Raw genomic sequence first — 22,398 nt, 5'->3', positions numbered from 1 at the left:
CATTATATATTGACATATTGAGATGTAGATTATTAACGTTATATATTAGTTATTAAAATGTAAATTATCAACATTATATATTGACATATTGAGATGTAGATTATTAACGTTATATATTAGTTATTAAAGTGTAAATTATTAACATTATATATTGGCAGTATTGAGATGTAGATTATTAACATTATATATTAGTTATTAAAATGTAAATTATTAACATTATAAATTGGCAGTATTGAGATGTAGATTATTAACATTATATATTAGTTATTAAAATGTAAATTATGAACATTATATATTGGCAGTATTGAGATGTAGATTATTAACATTATATATTAGTTATTAAAATGTAAATTATCAACATTATATATTGACATATTGAGATGTAGATTATTAACGTTATATATTAGTTATTAAAATGTAAATTATTAACAGTATATATTGGCAGTATTGAGATGTAGATTGTTAACATTATATATTAGCTATTAAAATGTAAATTATTAACATTATATATTGGCAGTATTGAGATGTAGATTATTAACGTTATATATTAGTTATTAAAATATAAATTATCAACATTATATATTGGCAGTATTGAGATGTAGATTATTAACGTTATATATTAGTTTTTAAAATGTAAATTATCAACATTATATATTGGCAGTATTGAGATGTAGATTATTAACGTTATATATTAGTTTTTAAAATGTAAATTATCAAATTATATATTGGCAGTATTGAGATGTAGATTATTAACGTTATATATTAGTTATTGAAATGTAAGTTATTAACTTTATATATTGGCAGTATTGAGATGTAGATTATTAACATTATATATTAGTTATTAAAATATAAATTATCAACATTATATATTGGCAGTATTGAGATGTAGATTATTAACGTTATATATTAGTTTTTAAAATGTAAATTATCAAATTATATATTGGCAGTATTGAGATGTAGATTATTAACGTTATATATTAGTTATTAAAATGTAAATTATCAACATTATATATTGACATATTGAGATGTAGATTATTAACGTTATATATTAGTTATTAAAGTGTAAATTATGAACATTATATATTGGCAGTATTGAGATGTAGATTATTAACATTATATATTAGTTATTAAAATGTAAATTATCAACATTATATATTGAGATATTGAGATGTAGATTATTAACGTTATATATTAGTTATTAAAGTGTAAATTATTAACATTATATATTGGCAGTATTGAGATGTAGATTATTAACATTATATATTAGTTATTAAAATGTAAATTATTAACATTATAAATTGGCAGTATTGAGATGTAGATTATTAACATTATATATTAGTTATTAAAATGTAAATTATGAACATTATATATTGGCAGTATTGAGATGTAGATTATTAACATTATATATTAGTTATTAAAATGTAAATTATCAACATTATATATTGACATATTGAGATGTAGATTATTAACGTTATATATTAGTTATTAAAATGTAAATTATTAACAGTATATATTGGCAGTATTGAGATGTAGATTGTTAACATTATATATTAGCTATTAAAATGTAAATTATTAACATTATATATTGGCAGTATTGAGATGTAGATTATTAACGTTATATATTAGTTATTAAAATGTGAATTATTAACATTATATATTGGCAGTATTGAGATGTAGATTATTAACGTTATATATTAGTTACTAAAATGTAAATTATTAACATTATATATTGGCAGTACTGACATGTAGATTATTAACGTTATATATTAGTTATTAAAATTTAAATTATTAACATTATATATTGGCAGTATTGAGATGTAGATTATTAACGTTATATATTAGTTATTAAAATGTAAATTATTAACATTATATATTGGCAGTATTGAGATGTAGATTATTAACGTTATATATTAGTTATTAAAATGTAAATTATTAACATTATAAATTGGCAGTATTGAGATGTAGATTATTAACATTATATATTGGCAGTATTGAGATGTAGATTATTAACGTTATATATTAGTTTTTAAAATGTAAATTATCAAATTATATATTGGCAGTATTGAGATGTAGATTATTAACGTTATATATTAGTTATTGAAATGTAAGTTATTAACTTTATATATTGGCAGTATTGAGATGTAGATTATTAACGTTATATATTAGTTATTAAAATGTAAATTATTAACATTATATATTGGCAGTATTGAGATGTAGATTATTAACGTTATATATTAGTTATTAAAATGTAAATTATTAACATTATATATTGGCAGTGTTGAGATGTAGATTATTAACGTTATATATTAGTTATTAAAATTTAAATTATTAACATTATATATTGGCAGTATTGAGATGTAGATTATTAACGTTATATATTAGTTATTAAAATGTAGATTATTAACGTTATATATTAGTTATTAAAATTTAAATTATTAACATTATATATTGATATTATTAAAATGTAGATTGTTAACATAATACCCTAGTTATTAAAATGTAGATTGTTAACATTATATCTCAGTTATTTAGATGTAAATTGTAAAGATTATATATTAGGTATCAATATGTGAATTTTCGTACAATAAACACTTGTGTTAGTTGCACATATTTTTAGCAATATATATGATGTTAATTATATTGTAAACAGTAGGTATATTAATATGACTAAAATGTAAATCCTTAACCTTATATATTATTTACTAAAATACAGATTATGTAAAATATTATTTATATGCATATTGTCAAAATTATACAGTGACGATGTTTACAAGTACAGAATGTTTAAACGTGTTAGTTGTTTCTATATTGTTAGTATTATATATTGGTGTTACTTACATTTATATTATTGTTAATATATATTGGTGTTAGTTACATTTATATTGTTAATATTATATATTGGTGTTAGTTATATTTCTATTGTAATATTATATATTGGTGTTAGTTATATTTCTATTGTAATATTATATATTGGTGTTAGTTCTATGCTACTTACGTACAATTTAGAGTTATAACACTACAGATTTAAACAATATTATTGTGAAATATTCACTGCAACTTTATTTCACGTTACTTACGTACAACAACTTAGAGTTACAACACTACAAGTTTAAACAATATTATTGTGAAATATTCACTGCAACTTTATTTCACGTTACTTACGTACAACAACGTTGTCTCGTAACGCAACAAATTTTGTTGCGAGGGGAAAATCCACCAGATTCGCAAGTCGAACACAAAGTGATGTTTGGAGTTAAACCAAACCCAGGGAAACCGAAGAGCGCGCCTGTCCTAACGACGAGAAACAAAACCAAAAACATCTCCAGTAATTTCTTCATCCTGCTACTGCTGATCAGAGAAATAATAAAGAAATAGCCAGTGTTTTAGACTACTGCTTAGAAAATGTACATGTTTTCTCATGGTTAAAGTAAAACGAATAAAAATATTTTAAATTTATCATGAGATTCGTCAAGGTTTGAAGTAAAGTATATTCATAATAACTACAGAATTCTGCTCTACAATAGTTCTGTCTCAAACGTGCTCGTCATTAGGAAAACAATAGAATTGTGATAAAAATGTGAATACCAGTGTACATAAATATGTATTACTTTGGTTACTTACAATAATTGTTGAAAACACAATATAAAACAGGTTAAAACTACAAGTACAGTCTTACCAATTATCTTACAGAAAATGTTAAATCAAAGAACAGCTACCATGTACTGTGTTCAGTCCATCTATAAGAAGTGACGGAAAACATTTAACAAACACACTATTTCCGTTCCTTTTGTACACATTGTGTGCCATTATCCAAACAGGAAGACCCACTTTCTCTACAGAATACAATGAACTGTTTCACAGGTTTTACTAACAAGTTCCTGAAGTTATTTTGCAACAAAAACTATTTTTTTCCTAATAAACCTCACGGAAGCATTTCGTTTCAGGGTACAAAGGTAAAAACGAACGTACTCCAATCAGATTACACACAACCATGTTCATTAAACACTACATTTTTTCAGAAACCTAGCACATTCATGTTTATTAAACACTAGTTTTTGTGAAAAATCGTCATCAGTTATAAATCTTGAAGCCTAAAATTTGTTGTTGTACAGAAATGGTAGTTTTCTGATATGTGTAGTATCTTGGTACTTCATAGGTTTGTTTGTTGTAGAAATATGGTAGTTTTTGCTATGTGTAATATCTTGGTGCTTCATAGGTTTGTTTGTTGTAGAAATATGGTAGTTTTCTGATATGTGTAGTATCTTGGTGCTTCATAGGTTTGTTTGTTGTAGAAATATGGTAGTTTTCTGATATGTGTGGTATCTTGGTACTTCATAGTTTGTTTGTTGTAGAAATATGGTAGTTTTCTGATATGTGTAATATTTTGGTGATTCATAGGTTTGTTTGTTGTAGAAATATGGTAGTTTTCTGATATGTGTAGTATCTTGGTACTTCATAGGTTTGTTTGTTGTAGAAATATGGTAGTTTTCTGATATGTGTAGTATCTTGGTGCTTCATAGGTTTGTTTGTTGTAGAAATATTGTAGTTTTCTGATATGTGTAATATCTTGATGCTTCATAGTTTGTTTGTTGTAGAAATATGGTAGTTTTCTGATATGTGTAATATTTTGGTGCTTCATAGGTTTGCTTGTTGTAGAAATATGGTAGTTTTCTGATATGTGTAGTATCTTGGTACTTCATAGGTTTGTTGTAGAAATATGGTAGTTTTCTGATATGTGTGGTATCTTGGTACTTCATAGGTTTGTTTGTTGTAGAAAAATGGTAGTTTTCTGATATGTGTAGTATCTTGGTACTTCATAGGTTTGTTTGTTGTAGAAATATGGTAGTTTTCTGATATGTGTAATATCTTGGTGCTTCATAGGTTGTTTGTTGTAGAAAAATGGTAGTTTTCTGATATGTGTGGTATCTTGGTACTTCATAGGTTTGTTGTAGAAATATGGTAGTTTTCTGATATGTGTGGTATCTTGGTACTTCATAGGTTTGTTTGTTGTAGAAAAATGGTAGTTTTCTGATATGTGTACTATCTTGGTACTTCATAGGTTTGTTTGTTGTAGAAATATGGTAGTTTTCTGATATGTGTAATATCTTGGTGCTTCATAGGTTGTTTGTTGTAGAAAAATGGTAGTTTTCTGATATGTGTGGTATCTTGGTACTTCATAGGTTTGTTTGTTGTAGAAATATGGTAGTTTTTGCTATGTGTAGTATCTTGGTACTTCATAGGTTTGTTTGTTGTAGAAATATGGTAGTTTTTGCTATGTGTAGTATCTTGGTACTTCATAGGTTTGTTTGTTGTAGAAATATGGTAGTTTTCTGATATGTGTAGTATCTTGGTACTTCATAGGTTTGTTTGTTGTAGAAATATGGTAGTTTTCTGATATGTGTAATATCTTGGTGCTTCATAGGTTTGTTTGTTGTAGAAAAATGGTAGTTTTCTGATATGTGTAGTATCTTGGTGCTTCATAGGTTTGTTTGTTGTAGAAATATGGTAGTTTTCTGATATGTGTAGTATCTTGGTACTTCATAGGTTTGTTTGTTGTAGAAAAATGGTAGTTTTCTGATATGTGTGGTATCTTGGTACTTCATAGGTTTGTTTGTTGTAGAAAAATGGTAGTTTTCTGATATGTGTGATATTTTGGTGCTTCATAGGTTTGTTTGTTGTAGAAATATGGTAGTTTTCTGATATGTGTAGTATCTTGGTGCTTCATAGGTTTGTTTGTTGTAGAAATATGGTAGTTTTCTGATATGTGTAGTATATTGGTACTTCATAGGTTTGTTTGTTGTAGAAATATGGTAGTTTTCTGATATGTGTAGTATCTTGGTACTTCATAGGTTTGTTTGTTGTAGAAAAATAGTAGTTTTCTGATATGTGTAGTATTTTGGTACTTCATAGGTTTGTTTGTTGTAGAAAAATAGTAGTTTTCTGATATGTGTAGTAGCTTGGTACTTCATAGGTTTGTTTGTTGTAGAAAAATGGCAGTTTTCTGATATGTGTAGTATCTTGGTGCTTCATAGGTTTGTTTGTTTTAGAAAAATGGTAGTTTTCTGATATGTGTAGTATCTTGGTGCTTCATAGGTTTGTTTGTTTTAGAAAAATGGTAGTTTTCTGATATGTGTAGTATCTTGGTGCTTCATAGGTTTGTATGTTGTAGAAAAATGGTAGTTTTCTGATATGTGTAGTATCTTGGTGCTTCATAGGTTTGTTTGTTGTAGAAAAATGGTAGTTTTCTGATATGTGTAGTATCTTGGTGCTTCATAGGTTTGTTTGTTGTAGAAATATGGTAGTTTTCTGATATGTGTAGTATCTTGGTGCTTCATAGGTTTGTTTGTTGTAGAAATATGGTAGTTTTCTGATATGTGTAGTATCTTGGTGCTTCATAGGTTTGTTTGTTGTAGAAATATGGTAGTTTTCTGATATGTGTTGTAGATATACGTACCAATAATTGTTGACTGAGAAATACGTACTAGAAAGTGAGTTCACTGAGATATACGTATCATTAGGTGTGTTTACTAAAGTATACGTTCCAGTAAGTGTTTACTAAGATCTACCTACCAGTAAGTGTGTTTACTAAGATATATGTGCAATTAGGTGTGTTTACTAAAGTATACGTTCCAGTAAGTGTTTACTAAGATGTACCTACCAGTAAGTGTGTTTACTAAGATATATGTGCAATTAGGTGTGTTTACTGAGATATACGTACCATTAGCTGTGTTTACTGAGAGATACGTACCATTAGATATGTATTCTCAGAGATACGTACCACTTAGTGTTTGCTGATATATACGCAGCAGTGTTTACTGACATATACGAACCATTTAGTGTGCTTGCTGAGTTATACTTACCAGTAGGTGTTTTTACTGAGGTATACTTACCATTAGATATGTATTCTCAGTTAGTGTTTACTTATATATACGCACCAGTTAGTGTTCTTACTGAGATATAGGCACTATTAAATGTGTTTACTTAGCTATACGTACGAGTTAGTGTGTTTACTGAGATATACGTACTAGTTATAGGGTTTACTGAGAAATACCTACCAGTAAGTAAGTTTACTATGATAAACGTACCAGCAAGTGTGTTTACTGAGATATACATACCATTAGGTGTGTTTACTGAAGTATACGTTCCAGTAAATGAGTTTAATGAGATTTACCTACAAGTAAGTGTGATTCCTGAGATACAAGCACCAGTAAGTGTGTTTAATGAAATATACGTATCAGATAGTGTATTTACTGAGACATACGTACCAGTTTGTTTAATGAAATATACGTATCAGATAGTGTATTTACTGAGACATACGTACCAGTTTGTTTACTGAGATATACGAACTAGTAAGTTTTCTGAAATATATGTACCATGAGATATGTTTACTGAGTTATACGTACCATTATGCCTTTGCTGTGATTTACGTACCAGTCAGTGTGTTTACTGAGAAATACATACCAAGTAAGTCTGTTTACAGAGAAATACATTCCAGTAAGTGTGTGTACTGAGATATACGTACCGGTATGTTTACTGAGACATACGTACCAGTTAGTATGTTTACTAAGATATACGTACCAGTAAGTTTGTGCACTGGATATACATACCATTAAGCGTGTTTACTGAGATATAGGTACTATTAGACGTGTTTACTGAGATATACGCACTAGTTAGTGTGTTTACTGAGATATACGTACCATTAGATATCTATAATGAGATATTCCTACCAGTAAGTGTTTACTGAGTCATACTTACCATTAGGTTTGTTTACTGATATATACATACCAGTAAGTCTGTTTACTGATATATACATACCAGTAAGTCTGTTTACTGAGATATACATACCAGTAAGTCTGTTTACTGAGAAATACATACCAGTAAGTCTGTTTACTGATATATACATACCAAGTAAGTCTGTTTACAGAGAAATACATTCCAGTAAGTGTGTTTACTGAGATATACGTAACAGCTAGTGTGTTTCCCAAGACATACGTATCCCCAGGTGTGTTCACTGAGATACACGTACCAGTTAATGTTTTTAATGAAATATACGTACCAGTTAGTTTGTTTACTGAGATATACGTTCCTGTAAGTGTTTAATGAAATATACGTACCAGTTAGTGTGTTTACTGAGATATACATATCAGTAAGTGTTTACTGAGGTATACGTTCCTGTAAGTGTTTAATGAAATATACGTACCAGTTAGTGTGTTTACTGAGGTATACGTTCCTGTAAGTGTTTAATGAAATATACGTACCAGTTAGTGTGTTTACTGAGATATACGTACCAGTTAGTGTGTTTACTGAGATATACGTACCAGTTAGTGTGTTTACTGAGATATACGTACCAGTTAGTGTGTTTACTGAGATATACGTACCAGTAAGTGTTTACTGAGCTATACGTTCCTGTAAGTGTTTAATGAAATATACGTACCAGTTAGTGTGTTTACTGAGATATATGTACCAGTTAGTGTTTACTGAGCTATACGTTCCTGTAAGTGTTTAATGAAATATACGTACCAGTTAGTGTGTTTACTGAGATATACGTACCAGTAAGTGTGTTTACTGAGGTATACGTTCCTGTAAGTGTTTAATGAAATATACGTACCAGTTAGTGTGTTTACTGAGATATACGTACCAGTAAGTGTTTACTGAGGTATACGTTCCTGTAAGTGTTTAATGAAATATACGTACCAGTTAGTGTGTTTACTGAGATATACGTACCAGTTAGTGTGTTTACTGAGCTATACGTTTCTGTAAGTGTTTAATGAAATATACGTACCAGTTAGTGTGTTTACTGAGATATACGTACCAGTAAGTGTGTTTACTGAGGTATACGTTCCTGTAAGTGTTTAATGAAATATACGTACCAGTTATTGTGTTTAAGAGATTTCCTCTGGAGATTTTTGGATAATTGATACTTTGTTTTAATTATATGTTATAGTTATGTATGTTTATATATGATGAGGTGTTATATATGATGATATATATGATGATATAGATTGAAACAGTGAGAACTATAAGAAAAATCTTTGTTTACAAACTATGAGATTAACAATGAAGGTGTCTGGTTTCTTAGCATAAGAATGACAAATGAAAATATCTGGTTAACAACGTTAAAAACATATGTGGAACTATGTGATAAAGTTAAGATACAGAACCCAGTAAACAACTTGTGATATGTTACTACACTTGATTAAAGTTAAGATACAAAACCCAGTAAACAACTTGTCTGCACTTGATTAAAGTTAAGATACAGAACCCAGTAAACAACTTGTGATATATATTACTACACTTGATTAAAGTTAAGATACAGAACCCAGTAAACAACTTGTGATATATATTACTACACTTGAAATATTGTCTCTTTGCCAAATCGATGCCAATTTCCATAAATTTAATTAGGGCAACAGATTTAACCATTATCTAATTACATTCACGTGTTATTCTTATACAGTACGGTATTCATTAAATACCACTACATGTGTTCTGAAGTGTTTGTTTATTTCTTTTAAATTTCGCTCAAATCTACAGGAGGGCTATCTGCGCTAGCCGTCCCTAATTCAACAGTGTAAGACTAGAGCCAAGGCAACTAGTCATCGACAACTCTTGGGCTACTCTATTATGAACGAACAGCGGAATTAACCCACACTTATAACGCCTCCACGGCTGAAAGGGCGAGCATGTTTGTCGTAATGGGGATTCGAACTCACGACACTCACATTACGAGTCGAGCGCCCTAACCACCTGGTTATATCGGGCTTTCGGATGTGTGTGTGTAACATTGTTGCGAAGCAAACTGCTACGAAATGGGCTATTTATGTTTCACCCATAACGGGTAATGAAACCTCAATTTTAGCGTTATAAGACATTACCGCTAAGACAAGGACGTAAATAGTTAAGGTTTGTTTTGTTTAAATATCTTCTTCTGGTGGATAATAAGTAAAGTATACGTTCTACTCTTTGAATTTAAACAGTATTAATTTTGATGGCACAATCAATGTTACATAGTTCTCACTAAAACCATGAATATGTTCTGGAAATAATTACTAATTCTTTAAATAAATTACAGACGAGTCTATTTTTCATTCGATGTTCATCTTATAGAATTATGTTTTACGTTTTGTTTTTTATTGTTGTTTGGCATCAGGAAGAGTAAACGTAATCATAAAAGAATGTATTGTACACTTAGCCAACGGAAATGTCGTTACACAACGTTGAATTATGTTTTACAACTTCAGTAATGAAACAGGCCTCATAAAAGCGAAAAAAAACAGTTGAAAATGTATTTAACCTACTAAACGTTTTTTTAGCGGAAATTCGTGTACATCACGAAGTGCTTCATTTTCCGTAACAAAATGAACCAACTACACAAGACACTTGTACTACCAGCACCTGGTGATTTGACACTTATGCTACTAGTACCTGGTTATTAGACACTTTTACGACTTCTACCTCATGATTAGACATTCGTACTACTAGTACCTGATCATTAGACACTTTTACTACTTGTACTTGGTAATTAGACACTTGTACTACTAGTACCCGATCATAAGACACTTTTACTACTTGTACTTGGTAATTAGACACTTGTACTACTAGTACCTGATCATAAGACACTTTTACTACTTGTACTTGGTAATTAGACACTTGTACTACTAGTACCTGGTGATTAGACACATGCACTACTATCACCTGATGATTAGACACTTGTACTATTACTTCCAGATGATTAGACACTTTTACTACTAGTACCTGGTGATTAGACACTTGTACCAAATGTTCCTGATGAATAAACACTTGTATTAGTAGCACCTGGTGATTAAACACTTTTACTAGTTGTTCCTGATGATTAGACACTTGTACTATTTGTTCCTGATGATTAGACGCTTGTACTATTTGTTCCTGATGATTAGACACTTGTACTGCTAGCACCTGATGATTAGACACTTGTACTACAAGTACCAAATGATTAGACACTTGTATTACTTGTACCAAATGATCAGACACTTACACTACTAGTACATGATGATCAGACACTTGTTCTACTAGCACCTGATGATTAGACACTTGTAGTATTACTTCCTAATGATTAGACACTTGAACTACTAGTACCTGGTGATTAGACACTTGTTCTACTAGCACCTGATGATTAGACACTTGTAGTATTACTTCCTAATGATTAGACACTTGAACTACTAGTGCCTGGTGATTAGACATTTGTACCAAATGTTCCTGATGATTAGACACTTGTATTAGTAGCACCTGGTGATTAAACACTTTTACTAGTTGTTCCTGATGATTAGACACTTGTACTATTTGTTCCTGATGATTAGACGCTTGTACTATTTGTTCCTGATGATTAGACACTTGTACTGCTAGCACCTGATGATTAGACACTTGTACTACAAGTACCAAATGATTAGACACTTGTATTACTTGTACCAAATGATCAGACACTTACACTACTAGTACATGATGATCAGACACTTGTTCTACTAGCACCTGATGATTAGACACTTGTATTAGTAGCACCTGGTGATTAAACACTTGTACTACTAGTACCTGGTAATTTGACACTTGTAGAACTTGTATCTGGTAATTAGACAATTGTACAATCATTGTTGATTTCTTACTGTTAAACTCACAATAAACTTTTCTTCATTATCCACTCACATTTTCTTCAAGGTTAATTATTTCAACGTTATCTGTTTATCAGATGGTTAGTTATACAAACCCAGAATTCAGTACCAGTACAGATTAACTTGGTGTCATGTTAGAGAAAGCCCTGTCGTCTCAACGCTCCATTATCGACAAGGGTACAAAATGAAATCAAAAACTCCAGAAAATTAGAAGTAAAGTATGTAAAGAAGAAAATGTCATAAAGTAATGAAAATAGTTATTGTATAATAAACAAAGGACACCATGAAAATAGTTATTGTATAATAAACAAAGGACTCAATGAAAATAGTTATTGTATAATAAACAAAGGACACCATGAAAATAGTTATTGTATAATAAACAAAGGACTCCATGAAAATAGTTATTGTATAATAAACAAAGGAGTCAATGAAAATAGTTATTGTATAATAAACAAAGGACTCAATGAAAATAGTTATTGTATAATAAACAAAGGACACCATGAAAATAGTTACTGTATAATAAACAAAGGACTCCATGAAAATAGTTATTGTATAATAAACAAAGGACTCCATGAAAATAGTTATTGTATAATAAACAAAGGACTCAATGAAAATAGTTATTGTATAATAAACAAAGGACTCAATGAAAATAGTTATTGTATAATACACAAAGGACTCCATGAAAATAGTTATTGTATAATAAACAAAGGACTCCATGAAAATAGTTATTGTATAATAAACAAAGGACTCCATGAAAATAGTTATTGTATAATAAACAAAGGACTCCATGAAAATAGTTACTGTATAATAAATAAAGGACTCCATGAGAAGAGTTATTGTATAATAAACAAAGGACACCATGAAAATAGTTATTGTATAATAAACAAAGGACTCCATGAAAATAGTTATTGTATAATAAACAAAGGACACCATGAAAATAGTTATTGTATAATAAACAAAGGACTCCATGAAAATAGTTATTGTATAATAAACAAAGGTTTCCTTAAAAATCAGGAAAATACTAATTCATTAAGAACCAAAGGACTCCGCAAAAATCACTAGAATAATAATTCATTAATAACCAAAGAACTCCACAAAAATCACCAGAATAGTAATTCATTAATAACCAAAGGACTCCACAAAAATCACCAGAATATTAATTCATTATTAACTAAAGGACTCCACAAAAATCACCAGAATATTAATTCATTATTAACTAAAGGACTCCACAAAAATCACCAGAATAGTAATTCATTATTAACCAAAGGACTCCACAAAAATCACGAAAATAGTAATCCATTAATAATCAAAGAACTTTATGAGCTTCAGGCGGGTTGAACTCTCTTTCCTGACAAACTTTATTTTACAGGAACAATTTAAATTCCTCTTAAACTGTCCATCATAAATCAAAATTAGAAATGTATAATAAATGGCTTTTTAGACCTACCTGTTGTCTCCCTTATGTTACTGCCCAATAAACCTTTTGTTCGGTACCAAAACTCAATTGTCGGATACAAAATTAAAACAAAACATTCGTTTTTCTCTTGTAGTTTCATTTAAGCTTTAGGGGCTGGTGGATCATGGAATGATTTTACCTTCTTTCTGGCTGGGATATATGATGAATCTTACAAATAATAGACGTATATATGTATTAGTTCATGGCTTAGGAGTGATGTTATAGTTTGGAAATTATGTTTACTTGTGTGTTTAAGACACAACAATCGTAGAAGGGGAGAAAGAAAATAATAAGTTAGCTAGCTGAATCACTTTGGCATTGGAATTAGGATTACCATTGGAATTAAAATTACCATCTCAAGTTTCCTTGCAATATAAACATTCTAAAAATATTATAAAATGCGGCATTTACGATATATTGTAAGAAATTGGCCTGGATGTAAAAGTACAGGAGGAAAAATGGTTCTATGATGTTTTTTTTTTGTATTTTTTTAGGATCAGAAAGATTAATATTGAAAAGCCATCTTCAGGGTATGTCGTTCAAAAACTGTAAAATATACACAAAAGTAGTATAACTATATGTAATACGTTTTGACAAAAGACTGGATTTATACTAAAGAGGTTCCTTTTAGTTATCATAAGAAGATAAAACTTTGAGTGACTTAGTAATTAGAAGCTATAATCAGGTCATTTCCAAGTTATAAGATTTTCACCAAAATACTTAACAGTGCCTGAAAGGTGGAAGGACACATAGATACTTAACAGTTCCAGAGAACTTGATTTATACCTAGATATTTAACAGTAGCAAAGAATTGAATGATATTCAATATTGAATTAGATACTCCATAGTGCTATAGAACTGGACTGAAGTGTCACCAAGAAACGTAACAATACAAGAGAACTGGATTGACACCTACATAATTAACAGTACCTGGGAACTGGATTGACACCTACATACTTAACAGTACCAGGTAATTGTACTGACACCACGATACCTGACAACGCCTGAGAACTGGAATGACACCTAAGTACTTAACAATATTAAAGAACTGATTTGACAAATTGATATTTAACAATACCAGAAAATGGAGTGACGTTTAGATACTCAGCAGTACCAAAGTTGTATTGACATCAATATACTTAACAGTGCCAGAAAATGGAGTGACGTTTAGATACTTAGAAGTACCAAAGAGTTGCATTGACATCAATATACTTAACAATACCACATAAATGGATTGACACCTAGAATCTTAACAATACCAGAAAACTGTATTGACACCAACATAATTACCAATACCTGAGGACGGGATTGACACCTAGATACTTAAAAGTACCAGATAACTGGACTGACCTCTAGATTCCTAATATGCCTGAGAGCTGGAATGACACTAATGTACTTAAGAGTACCAAAGAACTACATTGACACGTAGATACCGAACAGACCACAGAACTGCATCGACAACTAGATACTAAATATTGCGATATAATTGAATTGATGTCTAGATATTTAAACAGTAGAAAAGAACTTTACCGCACATAGATACTTAATGGTGTCAGAGAACTTCACTGACATATAGATAGTTAACATTACCAAAGAACTTGATTGACAACCAGATACTTAACCGTGCCGTAGAACTGGATTGATATCTAAAAACTTTACAATGTTAATGTTGTTTGTGTCAAGTAACAAAGGGTTGCAGCATGGGCAAAACTTTTCTTTTTTAGCCTTACAAAGACACAAAGTGTTGTTCTTGGTTTAATGTTATATTGAGTAGGATACTAGCTATGACATTCAGCCAAAAAATATGTTTATCGAACAGCAGCATCAAGATATTGGTATAATCATATGGGCTACACATGCGTAGGCATAGCAACTAAACACAAAGTAGAGAAACTTTGAACAGAAAGATAAGAAAATCCAGATAGAGAGAGTACTCTCAAAAAGAATAGCTGCATATCTTCTAACGAGAAATGAGTTTATACTTTAGATATAGATAAGATAAGCTTTAGGCTGCGAAGTTTGTGTGGTGCCAAAAGCTCGCTTAATATCAAAAAGTAGATTACAATAATGTTACCTATTAAAGCGCACATACAGAGAAAAAGAAACCTACATGATCTTCTCTCGCTATCTACCTCTGCATCTTTCTGTACCCACATTAAAACATACATGATCTTCTCTCGCCATCTACCACTGCTTCTTTGTGTAGCCACATTAAAACACACATGATCTTCTCTTGCTATCTATCTCTGCTTCTTTGTGTAGCCACATTAAAACATACATGATCTTCTCTCGCTATCTACCTCTGCTTCTTTGTGTAGCCACATTAAAACATACATGATCTTCTCTCGCTATCTACCTCTGCTTCTTTGTGAAACCACATTAAAACAAACATGAAAATCTCTCGCTATGTACCTCTGCTTCTTTGTGTAGCCACATTAAAACATACATGATCTTCTCTCGCTATCTACCTCTGCTTCTTTGTGTAGCCACATTAAACAATACATGATCTTCTTTCACTATCTACCTATGCTTCTTTGTGTAGCCACATTAAAACATACATGATCTTCTCTCGCTATCTACCTCTGCTCTTTGTCTAGCCACATTAAAACATCATGATCTTCTCTCGCTATCTACCTCTGCTTCTTTGTGTAGCCACATTAAAGCCTACATGATCTTTTCTCGCTATCTACATCTGCTTCTTTGTGCAGCCACATTAAAACATACATGATCTTCTCTCGCTATCTACCTCTGCTTCTTTGTGTAGCCACATTAAAACATACATGATCTTCTCTCGCTATCTACCTCTGCTTCTTTGTGAAACCACATTAAAACAAACATGAAAATCTCTCGCTATGTACCTCTGCTTCTTTGTGTAGCCACATTAAAACATACATGATCTTCTCTCGCTATCTACCCCTGCTTCTTTGTGTAGCCACATTAAAACATACATGATCATCTCTCGCTATCTACCTCTGCTTCTTTGTGTAGCCACATAAAAACATACATGATCATCTCTCCATATCTACCTCTGCTTCTTTGTATAGCCACTTTAAAACACGCATGATCTTCTCTCGCTATCTACCTCTGCTTCTTTGTGTAGCCACATTAAAACATACATGATCTTCTCTCGCTATCTACCTCTGCTCTTTGTCTAGCCACATTAAAACCTACATGAACTTTTCTCGCTATCTACTCTCCTTCTTTGTGTAGCCACATTAAAGCCTACATGATCTTTTCTCGCTATCTACCTCTGCTTCTTTGTGCAGCCACATTAAAACATACATGATTTCTCTCACTATCTACATCTTCTTCTTTGTGCAGCCACATTAAAACATACATTATCTTCTCTCGCTATCTACCTCTGCTTCTTTGTACAGCCACATTAAAACATACATGATCATCTTTCGCTATCTACCTCTGCTTTTTTGTGTAGCTACATTAAAACATACATAATCTTCTCTCGCAATCTACCTCTGCTTCTTTGTGTAGCCACATTAAAACATACATGATCTTCTCTCGCTATCTACCTCTGCTCTTTGTGTAGCCACATTAAAACCTACATGATCTTCTCTCGCTATCTTTCTGTGCTTCTTTGTGTAACCACATTAAAACATACATGATCTTCTCTCGCTATATACTTCTTCTTCTTTGTGTAGCCACATTAAAACCTACATGATCTTCTCTCGCTATCTACCTCTGCTTCTTTGTGCAGCCAAATTAAAACATACATGATCTTCTCTCGCTATCTACCTCTGCTTCTTTGTGTAGCCACATTAAAACATGCATGATCTTCTCTCGCTATCTTCCTCTGCTTCTTTGTGCAGCCACATTAAAACATACATGATCTTCTCTTACTATCTACATCTTCTTCTTTGTGCAGCCACATTAAAACCTACATGATCTTTTCTCGCTATCTACTTCCGCTTCTTTGTGAAACCACATTAAAACAAACATGAAAATCTCTCGCTATGTACCTCTGCTTCTTTGTGTAGCCACATTAAAACATACATGATCTTCTCTCGCTATCTACCTCTGCTTCTTTGTGTAGCCACATTAAAACATACATGATCTTCTTTCACTATCTACCTCTGCTTCTTTGTGTAGCCACATTAAAACATACATGATCTTCTCTCGCTATCTACCTCTGCTCTTTGTCTAGCCACATTAAAACATCATGATCTTCTCTCGCTATCTACCACTGCTTCTTTGTGTAGCCACATTAAAACACACATGATCATCTCTTGCTATCTATCTCTGCTTCTTTGTGTAGCCACATTAAAACATACATGATCTTCTCTCGCTATCTACCTCTGCTTCTTTGTGTAGCCACATTAAAACATACATGATCTTCTCTCGCTATCTACCTCTGCTTCTTTGTGAAACCACATTAAAACAAACATGAAAATCTCTCGCTATGTACCTCTGCTTCTTTGTGTAGCCACATTAAAACATACATGATCTTCTCTCGCTATCTACCTCTGCTTCTTTGTGTAGCCACATTAAAACATACATGATCTTCTTTCACTATCTACCTATGCTTCTTTGTGTAGCCACATTAAAACATACATGATCTTCTCTCGCTATCTACCTCTGCTCTTTGTCTAGCCACATTAAAACATCATGATCTTCTCTCGCTATCTACCTCTGCTTCTTTGTGTAGCCACATTAAAACCTACATGATCTTTTCTCGCTATCTACCTCTGCTTCTTTGTGAAACCACATTAAAACAAACATGAAAATCTCTCGCTATGTACCTCTGCTTCTTTGTGTAGCCACATTAAAACATACATCATCTTCTCTCGCTATCTACCCCTGCTTCTTTGTGTAGCCACATTAAAACATACATGATCATCTCTCGCTATCTACCTCTGCTTCTTTGTGTAGCCACATTAAAACATACATGATCATCTCTCCCTATCTACCTCTGCTTCTTTGTATAGCCACTTTAAAACACGCACGATCTTCTCTCGCTATCTACCTCTGCTTCTTTGTGTAGCCACATTAAAACATACATGATCTTCTCTCGCTATGTACCGCTGCTCTTTGTCTAGCCACATTAAAACCTACATCAACTTTTCTCGCTATCTACTCTCCTTCTTTGTGTAGCCACATTAAAGCCTACATGATCTTTTCTCGCTATCTACCTCTGCTTCTTTGTGCAGCCACATTAAAACCTACATGATTTCTCTCACTATCTACATCTTCTTCTTTGTGCAGCCACATTAAAATATACATGATCTTCTCTCGCTATCTACCTCTGCTTCTTTGTGTAGCCACATTAAAACATACATGATCTTCTCTCGCTATCTACCTCTGCTTCTTTGTGAAACCACATTAAAACAAACATGAAAATCTCTCGCTTTGTACCTCTGCTTCTTTGTGTAGCCACATTAAAACATACATGATCTTCTCTCGCTATCTACCCCTGCTTCTTTGTGTAGCCACATTAAAACATACATGATCTTCTCTCGCTATCTACCCCTGCTTCTTTGTGTAGCCACATTAAAACATACATGATCTTCTCTCGCTATCTACCCCTGCTTCTTTGTGTAGCCCCATTAAAACATACATGATCTTCTCTCGCCATCTACCACTGCTTCTTTGTGTAGCCACATTAAAACATACATGATCTTCTCTTGCTATCTATCTCTGCTTCTTTGTGTAGCCACATTAAAACATACATGATCTTCTCTCGCTATCTACCTCTGCTTCTTTGTGTAGCCACATTAAAACATACATGATCTTTTCTCGCTATCTACCTCTGCTTCTTTGTGTAGCCACATTAAAACATACATGATCTTCTCTCGCTATCTACCTCTGCTTCTTTGTGTAGCCACATTAAAACATACATGATCTTCTCTCGCTATCTACCTCTGCTCTTTGTCTAGCCACATTAAAACCTACATGAACTTTTCTCGCTATCTACTCTCCTTCTTTGTGTAGCCACATTAAAACACACATGATCTTCTCTTGCTATATATCTCTGCTTCTTTGTGTAGCCACATTAAAACATACATGATCTTCTCTCGCTATCTACCTCTGCTTCTTTGTGTAGCCACATTAAAACATACATGATCTTCTCTCGCTATCTACCTCTGCTTCTTTGTGAAACCACATTAAAACAAACATGAAAATCTCTCGCTATGTACCTCTGCTTCTTTGTGTAGCCACATTAAAACATACATGATCTTCTCTCGCTATCTACCTCTGCTTCTTTGTGTAGCCACATTAAAACATACATGATCTTCTTTCACTATCTACCTCTGCTTCTTTGTGTAGCCACATTAAAACATACATGATCTTCTCTCGCTATCTACCTCTGCTCTTTGTCTAGCCACATTAAAACATCATGATCTTCTCTCGCTATCTACCACTGCTTCTTTGTGTAGCCACATTAAAACACACATGATCTTCTCTTGCTATCTATCTCTGCTTCTTTGTGTAGCCACATTAAAACATACATGATCTTCTCTCGCTATCTACCTCTGCTTCTTTGTGTAGCCACATTAAAACATACATGATCTTCTCTCGCTATCTACCTCTGCTTCTTTGTGTAGCCACATTAAAACATACATGATCTTCTTTCACTATCTACCTCTGCTTCTTTGTAGCCACATTAAAACATACATGATCTTCTCTCGCTATCTACCTCTGCTTCTTTGTCTAGCCACATTAAAACATACATGATCTTCTCTCGCTATCTACCTCTGCTTCTTTGTGTAGCCACATTAAAACATACATGATCTTCTCTCACTATCTACCTCTGCTTCTTTGTGTAGCCACATTAAAACATACATGATCTTCTCTCGCTATCTACCTCTGCTTCTTTGTGTAGCCACATTAAAACATACATGATCTTTTCTCGCTATCTACCTCTGCTTCTTTGTGAAACCACATTAAAACAAACATGAAAATCTCTCGCTATGTACCTCTGCTTCTTTGTGTAGCCACATTAAAACATACATGATCTTCTCTCGCTATCTACCCCTGCTTCTTTGTGTAGCCACATTAAAACATACATGATCATCTCTCTCGCTATCTACCTCTGCTTTTTTGTAGCCACATTAAAACATACATGATCTTCTCTCCATATCTACCTCTGCTTCTTTGTATAGCCACATTAAAACATGCATGATCTTCTTTCGCTATCTACCTCTGCTTCTTTGTGTAGCCACATTAAAACATACATGATCTTCTCTCATTATCTACCTCTGCTCTTTGTGTAGCCACATTAAAACCTACATGAACTTTTCTCGCTATCTACTCTCCTTCTTTGTGTAGCCACATTAAAACCTACATGATCTTCTCTCGCTATCTACCTCTGCTTCTTTGTGAAACCACATTAAAACAAACATGAAAATCTCTCGCTATCTACTCTGCTGCTTCTTTGTGTAGCCACATTAAAACATACATGATCTTCTCTCGCTATATACCTCTGCTTCTTTGTGTAGCCACATTAAAACATACATGATCTTCTTTCACTATCTACCTCTGCTTCTTTGTGTAGCCACATTAAAACATACATGATCTTCTCTCGCTATCTACCTCTGCTCTTTGTCTAGCCACATTAAAACATCATGATCTTCTCTCGCTATCTACCACTGCTTCTTTGTGTAGCCACATTAAAACACACATGATCTTCTCTTGCTATCTATCTCTGCTTCTTTGTGTAGCCACATTAAAACATACATGATCTTCTCTCGCTATCTACCTCTGCTTCTTTGTGTAGCCACATTAAAACATACATGATCTTCTCTCGCTATCTACCTCTGCTTCTTTGTGAAACCACATTAAAACAAACATGAAAATCTCTCGCTATGTACCTCTGCTTCTTTGTGTAGCCACATTAAAACATACATGATCTTCTCTCGCTATCTACCTCTGCTTCTTTGTGTAGCCACATTAAAACATACATGATCTTCTCTCACTATCTACCTCTGCTTCTTTGTGTAGCCACATTAAAACATACATGATCTTCTCTCGCTATCTACCTCTGCTCTTTGTCTAGCCACATTAAAACATCATGATCTTCTCTCGCTATCTACCTCTGCTTCTTTGTGTAGCCACATTAAAGCCTACATGATCTTTTCTCGCTATCTACCTCTGCTTCTTTGTGCAGCCACATTAAAACATACATGATCTTCTCTCGCTATCTACCTCTGCTTCTTTGTGTAGCCACATTAAAACATACATGATCTTTTCTCGCTATCTACCTCTGCTTCTTTGTGAAACCACATTAAAACAAACATGAAAATCTCTCGCTATGTACCTCTGCTTCTTTGTGTAGCCACATTAAAACATACATGATCTTCTCTCGCTATCTACCCTGCTTCTTTGTAGCCACATTAAAACATACATGATCTTCTCTCGCTATCTACCTCTGCTTCTTTGTGTAGCCACATTAAAACATACATGATCATCTCTCCATATCTACCTCTGCTTCTTTGTATAGCCACTTTAAAACATGCATGATCTTCTCTCGCTATCTACCTCTGCTTCTTTGTGTAGCCACATTAAAACATACATGATCTTCTCTCGCTATCTACCTCTGCTCTTTGTCTAGCCACATTAAAACCTACATGAACTTTTCTCGCTATCTACTCTCCTTCTTTGTGTAGCCACATTAAAGCCTACATGATCTTTTCTCGCTATCTACCTCTGCTTCTTTGTGCAGCCACATTAAAACCTACATGATTTCTCTCACTATCTACATCTTCTTCTTTGTGCAGCCACATTAAAATATACATGATCTTCTCTCGCTATCTTTCTGTGCTTCTTTGTGTAACCACATTAAAACATACATGATCTTCTCTCGCTATATACTTCTTCTTCTTTGTGTAGCCACATTAAAACCTACATGATCTTCTCTCGCTATCTACCTCTGCTTCTTTGTGTAGCCACATTAAAACATACATGATCTTCTCTCGCTATCTACCTCTGCTTCTTTGTAGCCACATTAAAACATACATGATCTTCTCTCGCTATCTACCTCTGCTTCTTTGTGCAGCCACATTAAAACATACATGATCTTCTCTTACTATCTACATCTTCTTCTTTGTGCAGCCACATTAAAACCTACATGATCTTTTCTCGCTATCTACTTCTGCTTCTTTGTGCAGCCACATTAAAATATACATGATCTTCTATCGCTATCTACCCCTGCTTCTTTGTGTAGCTACATTAAAACATACATGATCTTCTCTCGCCATCTACCTCTGCTTCTTTGTGTAGCCACATTAAAACATACATGATTTTCTCTCGCTATCTACCCCTGCTTCTTTGTGTACCCACATTAAAACA

At 32.7% G+C, this 22,398-nt stretch overlaps 1 long non-coding RNA gene across 9 annotated transcripts in view; it reads right to left on the bottom strand.

Annotated features, from left to right (window-relative positions):
* Nucleotides 1-22,398, bottom strand: part of LOC143246057 (uncharacterized) — a 78,776-nt gene that overhangs the window by 1,771 nt on the left and 54,607 nt on the right. Inside the window, exons 1-2 of one of the 9 annotated variants that reach the window (XR_013025757.1) lie at nt 14,449-14,469; nt 3,163-3,345 (exon numbers count right to left, since the gene is read on the bottom strand). This is a non-coding gene — a long non-coding RNA (uncharacterized LOC143246057). Of the gene's footprint in view, nt 1-3,162; nt 3,349-3,676; nt 3,843-14,448; nt 14,470-22,398 lie in introns of those variants that run through there. The other 8 variants (XR_013025755.1, XR_013025754.1, XR_013025752.1 and 5 more) reach the window with 8 other exon arrangements.

The sequence above is a fragment of the Tachypleus tridentatus genome, chromosome 3 (genome assembly GCF_004210375.1).
Source record: "Tachypleus tridentatus isolate NWPU-2018 chromosome 3, ASM421037v1, whole genome shotgun sequence".
NCBI classification, from domain to species: Eukaryota; Metazoa; Arthropoda; class Merostomata; order Xiphosura; family Limulidae; genus Tachypleus; species Tachypleus tridentatus.
The sequence above is the reverse complement of the archived record's forward strand: the minus strand, read 5'-3'. Positions and strand labels throughout refer to the sequence as shown.